The sequence below is a fragment of the Desmodus rotundus genome, chromosome 2, assembly GCF_022682495.2.
Source record: "Desmodus rotundus isolate HL8 chromosome 2, HLdesRot8A.1, whole genome shotgun sequence".
NCBI lineage: Eukaryota > Metazoa > Chordata > Mammalia > Chiroptera > Phyllostomidae > Desmodus > Desmodus rotundus.
Genome location: NC_071388.1, coordinates 133810527 through 133824898, shown reverse-complemented (window position 1 = coordinate 133824898; position 14372 = coordinate 133810527). Strand labels below are relative to the sequence as shown.

The 14372-nt window shown below is 38.9% G+C and overlaps 1 protein-coding gene across 1 annotated transcript in view; it reads right to left on the bottom strand.

Moving 5' to 3' along the window:
- ARHGAP15 (Rho GTPase activating protein 15) overlaps positions 1 to 6595 on the bottom strand; it is a 619281-nt gene extending 612686 nt beyond the window's left edge. The window contains exon 1 of the mRNA XM_024569724.3: positions 6470 to 6595. The gene's annotated coding sequence lies outside the window, so the exon portion shown is untranslated. The remainder of the gene's footprint in view (positions 1 to 6469) is intronic.
- Between the last annotated feature and the right edge of the window lie 7777 nt (positions 6596 to 14372).

Sequence of the window (14372 nt, the reverse complement as noted above, 5' to 3'; positions counted from 1 at the left end):
CAGTGGAGAAGTTGAGTAGGCAACATTTTATCATTTTAGTGCTGAGAAGAAGGTTTGGTGTTGAGATATAAATAGTATTTAAACTCATGTCACTAAATAAGATCATCTAGGAATAAACTTAGAAGACAAAAGCCGAGACCGGAAAGGTAGAAATCTGAAGATTTGAGTGCAGGACATTCCAACATTTGAGGGGTGGATGATGAGAAAGAGTGAGCAAAGGAAACAGAGAAAGCATCCAGTTAGTTTGGAGAAAACCTGTGAGTGTGAACTATCCCACAAGTCAAAAGAAGGGGGAGGTTCAAGAGAGAAGGAGCGTTTGCATAAAATGTAACTCAGATGATGGATCATATGAAGATGTACAAATAGCCATTGGATTTGGGAGAACAAAACCACTGGAACTCTGACATAGCATGTTCTATGCTTGTTCTATGGCATTGCATTTAATCATAAAAATTTATATTTAAATTCTTGTGTTTGTGAAACTAAAGGTTTATACTGGCTAAATAGTACATTGATTCTTTTTGTCTCCAGTAATTCCTAGCATAACACAGTGTACTTAGTTGCTCAAAATTATTTACAGAATTGAATTGAACTGGGCTGATGCCACTCAAAAGAGAAAAATCAATTTTAAAATCCACAACTGTATTGTGTGTTATTGACAAGACGTATATTTTAAAATAAAATACTCTGCCTCTTCTTTGGCATATTCTAAGTACTCCCTGTCATCAGATGAGCTTTCCTACTATGTCCGAGAAGATAGAAACCACAAGGCATGTATTCCCTCAACTTCCTCTCCTCGCTTCATTTTATCCACATCCAGTTTATCTACACAAACACTCATTCAAGTGCGCTCTTCATTTTGTTTCAGGTTAATTTATCTGCTTGAGCTAGTGATTACATCCATTTGTCTTCTTTATCCTCTGAGACCTTGTTGAATTTCTAAATATTTTTCTTTGTTTTTTTGAAAACTTCTATTCCTTTCCTCCTCCACTTCCTTTCAGCATTCATATTTCATCCCATATTTTAGTGACTGCCTATTTTAAGCTTTATAAAAAGTGTATTTTACATATGCTAGTCCCAGTTCCTTACTTCCTGTACCATCTTATCCTAAGGCTTGAACTCCACTAATGCTTTTGATTCTTCATTAAACAGTTGGGAAAAATACATTCTTTTATCAAGAATGACAAATAAAACTTTAATCTTTTAAAACAAGCTCAACTCCAATCATCCTAACAGAAATATCAAATAAAATGATATTGAGACACACTTTTCTACAGATGGGAAAAACCTTAAAAGGACGGCTACACAGTCTGTTGGAAAGCCATGGAGCTCCCAGCAGCGTTCTCAGTATCTGCTGGCAGAAGTTCAGAAGGTTACAGCTGACATGAAGAATAGTTTGACAATAGCCATCAAAATTATTTTATCTCTTGGTTTTTAAATAAATCATATTTCTGAGAATTCATTCCATAGATATATTTTCAAATGTTCACAGTTACATGAAAACCTTCATTGCATTAGCAAAAAATTGAAAACACCCGTGACACTTTTAATAAGAGACTGATGGAATTATGTATGATACCTCCACACAGTAGAATACTGTGCAGCTGTAAAAATATAAGAGAATTAGACAGTTTCTTACTTTTATTATGAAAATTTCTCCAAGGTTTTGTTAAATGGAAAAAGCAAAGCATGTATAGTATGCTACCTTTAATATATAATAAAACAAGATATGTGTACACACACATATGTGTATACAGAAAATGTAAAGGGTTAAAAATGTGCTTGTCTGTTCTGTTAAGGTGAGGTTGGATGGGTTATATAAAAATAAGAATGTGAGAAAAATTTTCTCTAAAAGTCTTATATTTAGTTTTTATTTTGATTTTGAATGACCTCAATCTATTACCTATTTTCAAATTAAAAACAAACAAAAGCTAAACATAGAAATGACTTTCATAAAATGAAAAAAAAATGTCCCCACGGCCTGCATAAGAATTTAAAGCTACCTGAGGAGTTGAGCTCACGGGAATACCTCCCTCCCCTGACTGCAACCCTCTCTACAAGCCACCTGGAAGCATTTGTCACAGTGAGGTATATGGAAGAAGCAAACAATACCCTGGTGCTGGACGACCCACTGAGAAACAAATGTGGGGATTCAAATAGGCGTTTTCCCTGCTCAGCAGCCCTGTCCTTACATGTAACCCCTAGTTACTATCCGCTCAGCAAGTTCACTCTATTAGGATCTCAAACTCTCTTTCTGTCCTCACCTTCTACCACCATACTTCTACCTAACAAAACTGGACAACCCACTCTGCCTTGACCATTTTCTGATATTCCTCCATGTTTTTGTGCCTTGACACATTTCCTTCACGTCACTTGGAAAGTGTCTCATCTCCCCTGTCCTAGCTTTGTCTGAAAACTACTCCAAAGATTTTCTCCACAACAATCCTGGTTTCTCTGAGAGGATATGATCAAATGATGCAACACCTGCAAAATTCCCTAGGTTATTGCCTGCCACAGAACTGTTGCATGACTTTCTTGAACCCTAATAGAGTAGTTCTTGTATCTTTTTATCATGTGTAGCAAATTTTATTTGTGTTACAATTTTTAATATAACAATGGTACTAGATCATAAACTTTTAGAAGACAAATACTATGGGAAGGTGGTTCATACATGGAGTAGCTGGTTAAAAATATTTTTGATTTCCATTTAATTGAAACATTTGTGCCATTCAAACCTACCTTTAAACTGCTACTGTATTTCTTTCTGATTATAGAATTTGGACAATTTGAGTAAGTGATGTTTTTAAATGTGACTATATATGGCGGTTGTGTAGAGTTCTGTGTTTTTTTCCTATAAATAAAGTCACCTTTCTTCTGGGGTAAACATTTTAGTTTCTGCGGGGTGGGGGGCTCCTCTTTTCAGTGAAGAGTCCATGTGTTGCAAGGGCAGGTGGCTCCTCAGGACAAGAGTGGGCCTGTGACCTAGGCCTGATCACTCAGGGTGTCTGCCAGAATCAATAATGGCTCAGCTATGATCACATGACACAATTCAGTCCAATCAGATCTCAATTTGAGGCCTTTGTTGTGACAAAGGAAAGATACTCTTTTGCAACAGAGTTTTCTGAAAAGGTCAGATGTAAAGCTAAAGCCTTCTTGTCAATTTAGTGTGAATTTCTGCCACAAACTGCATATAGCATGGTGAACAAAGAGCTAAAGAATAAAGAAAATAAAACTGTATCTGGCTGTGTGCGAACACTTAGATCCAGCCATGCCTGACTCTGCCTTCCTTGGATTTTTCATTTGTATAAATCATTGTCTCTCTCTATTGCCTAGGCTAATTTTAACTCATTTTTTATATTTTGCAATTAACAGTCAAGTACAAATTGAAATTGAGAATATAAGTATATTTTAAAGTATTGCTATATAACAATTATTTTGCAGTGCAAAAAAAAATGCACCTCCGTTACTCAAAGAGTTAAATTTGGGATAGTAAATTATTATTTAAATAATTTTTTATCATTGTATTTTTTTCCCATTACCATTTACCCTCCGTATACCCTCTCTTCCAACTCCACCTGCCCCCCCCCCAAAATCACCACACTGTTGTCCGTGTCCATGAGTCCTTTTTCATTTTTACTCAATCCCTCTGTCCCCTAACCCCCCACACCAAGAGCTATCAGCCTGCTCTCTACCTATGAGCCTGTCTGTATTTTGCTTGTTAATTTAGTTTGTTCATTAGATTCCACATATGAGTAAAATCATATGGTATTTCTCATTCTCTGACTAGCTTATTTCACTTATCATAATGTTTTCTAGGTCCATCTATCTACTTTTGTCAAACATATAAAGCAATTGATTATGTTAAATATTTTCTAAGGTTATGGGAATGCCAAAATTGTCTGAAGATATGCTGCTAGCAATTTGCATCTACTATGAGAAATGTGAATGTCTCTTCAGGAATATCTTTGAGCAATGGGCACATCGCTCTGATGAACACTTTCTATAAGAAAGTGTCAGAAAGTCTGTGCTTAAATACCAAAAGCAGAGCCAAGGAGTAATAAAATGCATTTTCCATCATAAAATGTATCTCCCTATTTGCCTCACTTGAGACTGAAGTCCTCAACATTTGGCTCTTCTTGTGGATCCTGCCTGCTGAGAGACCTTAGTAAAATTCTACTCAGAGGAAGAGGGGAGGCCTGGTTGAAAAGTTAAGAGAAACAAAACTCTGTGTGGCCTTCTCCCGTGAGTCTAGACTCTTTTTATCAGATGCTCTAACTGCTGAGAAATAGGATGCAAGAGTTTTAAAGACAATGGGAGCAGGATGGAAGGAGGAAACCAGGGTCTATCCTCCTAGGTACCAAGGTTGGGGCACTTAAAATTAGGGATAGAGTAGGCCACTCCAGAACAGAGCAATAAAAAAGAAGAGGAATATCAATGAAAACATGTTTCCTTTCTTAATATTGCTGAATGCTGGCCCCAAGTGGAAAAGCATGATATTCTTTTAATAAATCAGCTTTGAAATAACTCTCCAAATGAGATCCTCTGCATTGTTTTTGTTTTACCAAAATTTGCTTCTTATTTACTCACTTAAAATGTATAAAGGTATGTCAACCTACAGCAACTCATTTGGGATTGATTTTTAGGATTTTGGTCTGTACATTCAAGAGAGAATGAATGCATTATTGTTTTTCCAAGCATTTCTGAGCATAGCTTCTGCTACATGTCTGTAAGCCCCTCTTGTTCTTCATAAATCCATATTAATCTATGTTTAATTAAGTCTTAATTTTACATGTACTCCATACAATATTTTTATGTTAATTTAACCGTTTCTGTAAGAAATAATTATTTTACAGAGAATTTGGCTTTTAAAATATTGCATAGTTTAAAAAACTATACTAGGCTTTTTTTTTTTAGTACCAAATGCTTATGTGTATATTCATGTTTTTCTAATGTGTAAGTACTGCATATGCTTATTCATGTGATGCTCTTTTATAATAAAATGCAATAAAGTAATAACATATCAATGCAAACTATCTGAATTACACAGCTTCTGTAGATACAGAGGTTCAGAACCACAATATTGAAGACAGATTTAAATAGTGTTTTCCATTGTGAGGTAATGCAACAAATTAAAAAGCTAATCAGTATATCAAAGCAAATACATATTACCGGAGTTTTCTTACATTGTAACAATAAAGAATGTATTGAACACCAAATCATAATCTCTTTTTTATGTTCATTTTAAGTTAACAAGTAGCTAGCTTCAGTATTGACAACTGAAGAGGTCTTAAAATGGAGACCATTAGTATGCCTAATAATTTCCTGCTAAATTGACCACATCAAAATACATTTACATGTGTCTTTCAAAAGAAGACAGTAAAAGAAAAGAAAATTGTTTCCACTTATCAACCCTGTAACCATTTTTAATAACACAAAAAATCGGTGCTGTGGGGCCATCACTTCCCCCAACCAACAGCACAATAAAAATAATATTAGGGAAGAGTGGATTATATCTTGAGCTTTTATTAAAACTCTTTAAAAAATCTACAGTCAGATTTATTTTATGTATTTGCTTCTGTGATTAGCAATCCTTTTATATTTTCTGTACGTATGTTACAGCACACAGACGTATAAAAGCAAGAAATCAATATAAAAAAGTTATTGTCAGTTTATGATTAAGAAAACCTTTTCATTTCTAGAGTTTTTATTTTGGAAAATCTCAAGGAAGGAAAATTATATAATTACATAAATAACAAAAGTATTTCTCTAATTTGCCTCTTTTCCCAGAAGTAACCTCCCGTGAGGTCAGCTGTGACTTTTGTTTTAAACACACGATTTCGCACATGAAATAAAACTTGCCCTTGTTCCACCTTAGATCTTAAGTAAAATCTAGAAAAAATATATTTAAATATCACGATAGCTTTCTTTTGCAATTTAAATGTTCTTGTGTTTTAACAGCTATTTAATAACCTATACCTTTTCCCGGGTTTCCAGTGCTGAATTTAATACAACACTTTATGACGGGTATCTTTCTCATTGCAATCCCGATGTTATTTCTTACTGTTAGAAAATAACTTTTTTATCTTTTGTTCTCTGGATTTGTTCTCAAATAGTACATATTTTTAAAAAACAATCAGTTAAAGATGCAAATTTTCACATTTTCTCTAGTAGTTATTTTTAAAAGTATCTTTCAAACTAAAACTAAACCTTACTTTGTCTTTAATATTTAATATAAAATCTGAGCAAATTATCCCAATATAATATAATATCTCAGTAAAGAAGCTGAGAATTTGACAGCTGCAAATATGAATATTCTTTCCTACATCGGAGGAAACAAACTGATGTTTCAATCACAGGTGAAAACACTACATTTTTATAGAATTGTTTATAAGTCAACACAAAAGCTTAGGATAATCTGTTAAGTGTTTTCAAGTTTAAATTTCATGTTTAATATAAAGTTAAAACTCACCTTTTCTCTGTGATACGTGTTATTGAAACTGCCATCAACTTCTGTTAATGACTCTTTCAACAAAAGCGGAAAACAGTGAAGTCACATGTCGTAACAGTAGGCCTATGTTGGATGCTGCTTAATTTCAGTACTGAAGAAAAAAAAAAGGAGGGGTTGGGTGTGAGCTCAAAAACTTTTAAATAAAACCACTTCCTGCGTAGCTACAGTTAACCACACACATCACATCATTACTTGATTTGATGAAATTGCCTTGTATAGTCACCAATATTGCTGTTTTTAATGGGATATTCAATTTTCAAACACTATACATTTATATATGTATGATCAATTTTGATTTAATGGGGGAAATGTGTGGTTAAAAATTTAGCAGGGGGAGGAGCATCCTGCTAAGCACTGAGGAAACTTCCTCTTTCTCTGCCTTCTAGCAAGGGCTTAAAACCTAAGTCTCTACCACCCTCAGTTGGCCCGAACGTATTCACATGCTGTTGGGAGGCTCTGCCTATCGACTTGGGAAGCCAAGGAGCCACCTCCAATTCACAAACCTGGTGTTTCTGTCTCAGTCACGATGGACCCACAAAGAGGTACTCCAGTTAGTAAGCTCTTGTGGTCTTGGACAGGTAGCATTAGAACTTCAGAGAACATAGCCCAGGGCCATGCTGCCACCTGGGGGTAAGGGGGAAGCCCATTCAGCACAAACTGTGCATGGTTCTGGCTGTGGTTCTCACATTGGGGTGTCCTCGCTGGCAGTTTCCTGAGCAGTTCTGAAATCTTCTGAAGAGCTTTTGGTCTAGCTGAATTATTCTTTGTGTGGCCTGACTTTAGAAGAATAATAAAATAAAGGATCCAAAGGGCATCATTTTTGGCATGCTGCTGTGTGCCCATCTATGTCAAATTCAACCAATTCAAGACATAACTTTTATTTTGGGGTGGGAGGTGTGTCAACAGTAATTATAGGCTGTGCATCTTTATTGAACCATTGAGTTCAAGAAATAAGCTCCTGGATGTCCAGGCTTGGCTCGTTTTATGAGATTTGCAAGATATTCATAAAAGGACCAGCTTCCCATCCAAATATATGAGAACATTAAATCACAATCTTTGGTCACACAAACCAATTGCATTAGAATCTGTATAATAGCTTTTAATGGTTTGAAATCTTCAGCACACATAAAGACAATCTTTAAAAATATATTTGGTTTATAAGGCCCAAGTTAAGGATGGTATGTCCTTGCAAGTTAATCTAATTTCACTAGGATTCTCCTTTCTAAAATTATATTTCAGATTGACCCTAGAACTCACTGTCAATTGTCATTCCAGAATGTACCTCTTTATAAATTTTTATTTTGTTTTAATTTTTTCCATTACCATCTATCACCCCATACTTCCTCCCATCTTCTCCCCTCCTTGTCATCCCACCCTATAGTCCATGTTCACACCTTCTTTCTCTTTTCTTCTTTTTTTGCTCAGTCCCTCCCTTCGACACCCCACTCAGAGCTGTTAGCTGCTCTCCATCTATGAGTCTGTCTCTATTTTGCTTGTTGGTTCAGTTTGCTCACTAGATTCCATATATGAGTGAAATCATATGGTACTTGTTTTTCTCTGACTGGATTACTTCATTTAACATAATGCTCTCTAGGTCCATCGATGCTATTGCAAAGGGTAAGATTTACCTCTTTTTATGGCTGAGTAGTATTCCATTGTGTAAATGTACCACCACTTTTTCCACTCATCTACGAATGGACACTTGGGCTGCTCCCAAATATTGGCTATTGTAAATAATGCTGCAATGAACATCTGAGTGAATATATGCTTTCAAACTAGTATTTTGGATTTCTTAGGATAAATTTTTAGAAATGGAGTCACTGGGTAATAAGGCAGTTCCATTTTTAATTTTTTGAAGTATCTCCCTACTGCTTTCTACAGTGGCTGCACCAGTCTGCATTCCCACCAACAGTGTATGAGAGTTCCCCTTTCTCCACATCCTCATCAACACTGGTTATTTGTTGATTTATTGACGATAGCCATTCTGACAGGTGCGAGGTGATATCTAATTGTTTTAATTTGCATTTCTCTGATGATTAGTGACATTGAGCATCTTTTCATATGTCCATTGGCCATCTGTATGTCGTCCTTGGAGAAGTATCCATTTAGGTCCTTTGCCCATTTTTTAATTGTATTGTTTGTCAAAGACTTACAAAACTCGACACCAAAAAAAAATCCAATTAAAAAAACAGGACATACTCAATGCTTCTCTAACACCAAGAAGAAAGTGAACAGACCAGGATATTTAAAATGAGAAAATCAGAGTTCAGCTTCAATTCTAACACTGGTATTTATTTAACTTTGACCAAGTCACTTAATTTCTCTGAGATTCAGATTATTTAGCCACATTAATGAAGCATCCAAATAAAAAAAAATCTCTATTTTAGAATAATATTATCGGTTTGCCAATTTGGGAGTTTCCTGATGGAAATCTGAAACTGGCCTCCATGCACAGAGGGCAAGGAGAGATGGGAGAAAGAGACAGGTCATATCCAGGTTGGTAGGAGTTGGTTTTTAATAAGCAAGAAAAGTTACATACTTGAGCGACCAAAAGACAAGTTCATCTCTGTATCCACATGCTAGAATCTCAAACGTTTATACACAGGCCTTACCTAGGGTTCAGTCCTGTATGCTGTCCATGTGGTCTCAGTAACACTTTGCTCTCTCGAGTCTGCATCCTTGAAATTATTCCCACCGTGGCTACAGGGGGCAGAATGGTACATTCCAAGATAGCAGAGGGTGTGAGGAATCTCTGATTGCCCAGGTCCAGCTTTGTGGTCAAACAGTGGGCATGACTGATTAATGATGACTGGCTCTTAAGACTTATATGCCCCCCCTTTTAATAATGTGCCCTAAGCAGCCACTACACCCTGGTTTTTATTAGCATGGAGGTTACTTGTTTGGCAGCTATCTGGCTACACTGGAAGCAGATACTGCAGCAAAAAATATGGGCACACGCAAGAGAAACATAGATTAAGATAATGATTTTTAAAATAAATGTTTTTTTTTAACAGAGAGCCCCATGATATGAATGAACCATTGATGTATTAAGTCTCTTATGCTGGATATCAAATTGCTCAGTACATTCACTTGAGTTTTTATGTGATTTAATAAAGACAATGCATTAGCAAACTCATCAAGTATGAATACATACCATTCTGTTTGGATAATGTCACAGGTGTCTCCTTGTGGAGCAATAATCATGTCCAAGCTCAACTTATTTTGGAGGACAGCATTTCTCACAGAGACATTTTAGTGTTCAGTAAGCACAGGCTTTGTCAGCTATCATTTATTTAGAAAGACTTTATATATACTGTACCATCCTCTAGGCCAAGGATGGAACAAATATGGTGGCCAAATGAACATACCAGTGGAAAACAGAATGTGCTCATCTAGCTTGAAGGAGAGGAAGGTTGGCAATTCTTGTTACCTTAGAGTGGATTCTCCTGTGTCAAGAGAAAACCCAGGGTCTAGTGGCCCAACCAACCCAGTGGAAGCCACAGCCAACTATTTGTGCCACACAACCATTGGGTTCCATTTGGGACTACCCAGTAAATACCTAGGTGGCATGACAAGTTAATACCAAACCAATTATTATCCTCTAATGTGACAGAATGACCATTTAGTTCCAGTCTATCCATCTCATATTCCTGGTGTAATTGAGTTGGTTTTGCATTTCATGGGGAATCCAGCATCATTGGAAATGTGTCATCCCACCCTGGCATTATGGTGACCATTCTTTCTCTGCATTCAATCTGTTGTATCTCCTAGAAGGTCTGTTGCTAGGGTTTGTACCCAAGTTAAACCATCAATTCCTGATGGTATGTATGGTCAGGGGGTGTCAGAATCTTATAAGCTGGGATATGGAAAACAGTGAGGACTGCCTGAGGATCTGGCAGGTGAACCCAAATGTTTTCCCATGTATACTGACCCCACAAGGGCTTATTCCTGATGATCCACACCTTAGCTTCCCAATCTGCAAGTCATAAGATTAAGGTCTTTAGAACAGCCCCACCGTCAGTGCAAAAAGCTAAGAGCCAGGCCTTTTGAGTGGTCACAAAGCAAACTGCTCTGAGTTCAGGCAGCTACTTTGGTTCATTCCTGTTTCCATCCAGATGGCTGAATAGTGACTGTAGTCCATATGGGTGTGTTGCTCCAACTAGATCCATCTTTATACCAGGCGTCAATGGGAATTTCTTTCAGTCATTTTCCACAGGCCACAGGGGATGTAACAGGAATAGGGGTTCAGGCATTTGGAGGATCTACATACCCTACAGGGCCTAGTAGGACCTGCATTTCTAGGGTCTACCGACAGGCAGGATGCTCCTCTGCTGCAAATAGCATGCTCCTTAGCCAACAGGGGGTTTTGGGCCATGGTAGAAGTGGGTCAATGGGACATACTCTCAGCCCACCCTTGACAGGTAGGAAAGTTTGTATCAAGATACTGTTTTTTTGTGAGAGCTTCACCTGAAAGGGTGCTGCGTATATTATTAGGAGTGATGGCTCTTTGGAAGTACATAGGGTTTCTGCCTGCTTCCAGACCTGGGGCCAAAATCCTAGGGGCACTCTTCCCTGTTATCTCTGCCATAGTGCCTAACTCATACCTTCCAGGCCACAAACACATCTAATTCAAATGGCAGCCCTGTTTGTGAGACTCTCAGAGCCTTAATATCCTTCACTAGTATTTTTGCCTTTTCTAAGGAGACTTGTTGTTCTGACCCCCAGCCTCACATGTGCTCTTTCTTTACCAGGCAGCCTAAGGGACAGAGACACTGTGCCATGTGGCAATGAAAGTCCTCCAAATTCCGAAATAACTAGAAAGGTTAGTATCTCTTTCATGTTCTTAGGTGTTTATAGGTTTGCATCTTACCGATCACAGCTTCTGAGACAAAGTGCACCTTTTTTTGATTTTTATTTATTGACTTGAGAGAAAGAGTGTGTTGGGAACCACCCTGCCTGGTTTCAGAAGCTGTAATCTCCAATGGCTAAGGCTGAGTGAGAGACCTTGGAACCATAAGACACTAAGGAGACAAAGCTTATCTACCTGGCAGGGGCGCCACCTCTGCCCACTTTACCCTGCTTGGCCCTAAGCCTGACCAGTTAGCCAATGATGGATAAGATTCCTCAAGAGGGGGACAACCTAAGACAGGCATGGTCATGAAGAGGCCCACAGGGAAGGACTTGAGTGGCTATAGAAAAAAGGGATGATGGACCCTTGACCCTCGGCTTTGACATAGCCTGAGTCCTCATTCTGACTGCAAGAAGTCTCCTAATCTCTTGGCTGCCTTACTTTCAGTGCCTGATTTAAGCCTGAAACAATGACAGAGGGAGGTGCAGTCCTGTGCTGGAAAGGGCAGATTCCCCAGGGTTATCAGGCCTAAGAAAGAACACGTAAAACCCTGTGAAACCTGCTTTGCTAAGAATGTCCCCAATTTTCTGATAAGGGTCCAAGCATGAAATGAGTTTGTTTCCCCAAAATTTTATGGCCCTTTAGCTAACTGACCCTGACTAAGAATAAGCCCTCAGAGTTCTTTGTATGTTATCTATTGTTTGATCCTTACTTCCTGACAATGATTGATGAACTTTACCTGTATTCCTGTGCAAATGGAACCCAATAAAAGCCCATTCAGGAAAAAAACTCTTGGTCCTCCTCCTTTGAGAGATTGGCCACCTTTCCTTCCCAAGCAAATCATGTCTTGGTAGACTTATTTTCATCCATGGCAGATGGGGGGACTCTGCGGGCAAAGCTCCTCCACGAGAGAGAGAGAAAGAGAGGAACAAATTTGTTGTTCCACCCACCCATGCCATTGATTGGTTGATTCTTGTATGTGCCTGACCGGGGATCAAACCCACAACCTTGGACAGCACTCCAACCAACTAAGCAACCAGGCCAGGGTGACAAAGTGTATCTTACCTGCCCCAACTATTTCCCAAGACTACAGCAGTGAATTTTCTGTGAGTTCAGGCCCAAGTTGCCTCTCACAGGTGTTCCAGTAAAGTCTTCAGGGTATCCTGTAGCAGAAGCAAGTCTTTATATATTAACATTTTCTTGTCAAAATAATGGGACCATTTTACTGCTGTGGAGAAGGTGAACATGGACAGAACTTAGGCTAACATCTTATGACATATTGTGGGGCAGGTAGCCTTGGAGAAGCAAGTGGAAAGTTCATTGCTGCCCCTCCCATGTGAAGGCAATTTTATCTTGTGACTCAGTGGCCAGGGGTATACTGAAATTTTTTTTTTCTAAGTCCTTACAGTCTAGTACATTCGAAGGTATCTAAAATAATGGCAATGCGGGACACAGATGCACGGATGGGAGGTATTACCTTTCAATTCGCGGTCACCTGCCATGGGCCACCTGGCTTTTCTACCACTGTACCTGACTGTTGAAAGCACCGTGGGGTGGGCATACAACACTCACCCAGTGTAGTTCTTGGATAGTTTCTCTTACTTTCTTATGTCCCCTCCCCCCAGGCAATTTATATTCTTGGACAGTTATGGTTCTTCATGCAGGCGGTAGATTTACTGTGCAGCGGGCATTTCCCCTCAGCACGAGTTTGATTACTCTAACCCAGAGATAGAATTCAGTAATAGAGATTTGTACTTTGTAGGATATTAATGCTCAGTATGTTAACTGGTATTGAAGAGAGAAAAGCTTGTATTCTTGTGTGGGAGAAAACCCCATTTGTAGTGTTATGGGACCTTCCTGAACATAACCATTTATGCTCTGTAACCATCTATGGTGCTGAAAGGCCAGAAAACTTCTGAGATTTACCACAATTAGAGCATATTTGGCTCCAGTGTTAACCAGGACCCCTCACCTTTTGTTTGTTTCTGGAGGGCCACTGAAAACTGAGCTAAACATAAAGCCTTCAATTGTCCCCAGTGGCCCTACCTGGGGGCAATATTGGCCAGGGTTTATACCCTGGGGCATGGGAGGCACCTACCCCTAACTGAACTGTATCCCTGAGGTCTTTGCTGGAGCAGGCATGGCCTCAGGGATGGTTGGCACAGGTCTGAACTGCTGTTTAGGTTTTAAGGCTTTCCAAAGTCTGACAAATACAATGTTCAGTTGCTGGTCTATCTTTCTAGGTGGGGACCTGGCGACAAGAATGTTAAATCACATTTATTTTGGGGTTACTTTTGTGAATACCTTAAGGCTGAATGAAATAGTCTTTCTGCTTTCCCAGCTCCCTCTCTGCTATGGGTCTTTCCCACAGTCTGTACCCATTCCTGGGATTTATCCTTCCCCCACAGATCAGCAATGGATTGCCCAACATCATAAATGCTTTGTTCCATAGCTGGGGCCGGCATGGATGTCAGTGCCCCATTCCAGGTCCTGGGCATGGACTGGAATAGTCTGGCTTTGATTCCTGCAGCAAACATGGCCCTATGAGGGTCTTAAAGAGAAGAACCTAGATTACTCATCTTATTTCCAACTCCCTAAAAAGCTGTCCTTTATATATTTCCAGGGCCCCTTGTGCCCAGGGTGATGCCTGTCATTGGGTCTAGCCTCCCTGCAGGCTAGAATAATCCAGTCTCTAAGGGAGTTGAGGAAGTTAAATCCCCTAAACACCAAGCAGATGCTGCCAGGAGGCAGGGTGTGAGGTGACATTGATCATTTCTTCTGTTACCTCCCCAGTCAAAGAAATGCCATTCCCCACACCCCCTATTTTATAGCAATGCTAAACCATGCCTGACAACTTTCTTTGGCCATTTGTTAGAACTTGGGCAGCTACATCAATAAGCTTAGCAACAGGATATTCTCTCATCACTAACATTTCCTGAATTGGGGGTTGCCCTGCTGTCTGGGATTGTTGTCACTGTGCTTCTGTTTTCTTTGGTATTTTACAAGTTCAGACTG